Below are 1,316 nucleotides of genomic sequence, written 5' to 3'. Positions count from 1 at the left end.
TCTCTCCCCCCCCGTTGGCTCTGTGCAGTTATGTAGAGAATCAGAATTGTTATACGCTCCCCCCCATGCGCACCCGGTCAGAATAAAAACAAACAGGAGGGAAAAAAAAAAAGAACACCCCCCAAAAAGGGAAAATAAATCGAGCGGTCAGAAATCTAACCGGGAGGGGAAGGACATCTGGGAGAGACGGAAGAGGAGAGGGTTAATAAAGAGAAAGAAAGAGAGAAAGGGAGAGAAACAGAAGGGGAGAGGGGGAGAGAGAGGGAGAGAGAGAAGCGAGCCCCCGAAATCAGAAAAGTGGCTGCTGTATATGGAGTTCTCCCAGCCAGCTCCCCCAGCGCCTGCGAGCCTGTATTTTGGGGGAAGTATAGAGTCTGAAGTGAAGAGTTGAGGGAAGGAGCGCTCGAGTTTCTGCAGGCAGGCAGGCAGGCAGGCAGGCAGGCAGGCAGGCAGGCAGGCAGGCAGGCAGGCAGGCAGGCAGGCAGGCAGGCAGGCAGGCAGGCAGGCAGGCAGGCAGGCAGGCAGGCAGGCAGGCAGGCAGGCAGGCAGGCAGGCAGGCTTTGTAATGCAAGCCAGCCTCTCCGACTGCGAGCACACTGCTGAAGCCAAACGATGATAGCGCTCATCAGCTCCTCTCCGGACTCGCGGAGCCATAAATACTCTTTCGCACACTCTCGATTACACCCCCTCTCTCCCTCTTTCTGTATCCACGCCGGGAACAAAAAAGACTATGCATTATAAATATACGCATCCCTTCACACACGCACTCGCCGAAGCGCTATATGCACGCACACGCATCTTAGATGTGTGCATTTGCACGCCTGTGGGTACGCAGGGCCAGGCTCGATGGAGCTGGGCAGTCTAGAAGGGAAGAGCACTTTGTAAAAGTACTGCCCTATATGGTAGGAAAGAAGAGCAACTGCTCAAATCAGCACATCCAGGATCGTGCTGTTCCTGGCAGCGAGAGCTTTATAGTTTTATAAGTTGCCACAAACAGTCAAGATCTAGTCATGGAGCACGTTTGCACGTGAAGGGGGGGGGGAAAATCCTCATCTTTCTTCCATTTCTATTCTTCCTGGTCTGGTGCGTGGGGAAGAGGCCTGGGTGACTCCTTCCGGGGGGCTAGCTGCCTTACCGCCCCCCTTCCCCCCTTCCGCAGTTCGGATAAATCTCCTGGAATACGATCACGATGTAATTAATTTCCCAAATAACATAATCTCTTCCTCTGCCCCCCCCCTCCGGCCCTGGCCACCATCAGCTTCTAGCCGTTGCCAGCTCTGCTCCGGTCCGGCTGCGGGAGGACGAGGAGAAGGCAC

Source organism: Aptenodytes forsteri, unplaced genomic scaffold, assembly GCF_000699145.1.
Source record: "Aptenodytes forsteri isolate BGI_AS27 unplaced genomic scaffold, ASM69914v1 Scaffold291, whole genome shotgun sequence".
NCBI lineage: Eukaryota > Metazoa > Chordata > Aves > Sphenisciformes > Spheniscidae > Aptenodytes > Aptenodytes forsteri.
The sequence above is the reverse complement of the archived record's forward strand: the minus strand, read 5'-3'. Positions refer to the sequence as shown.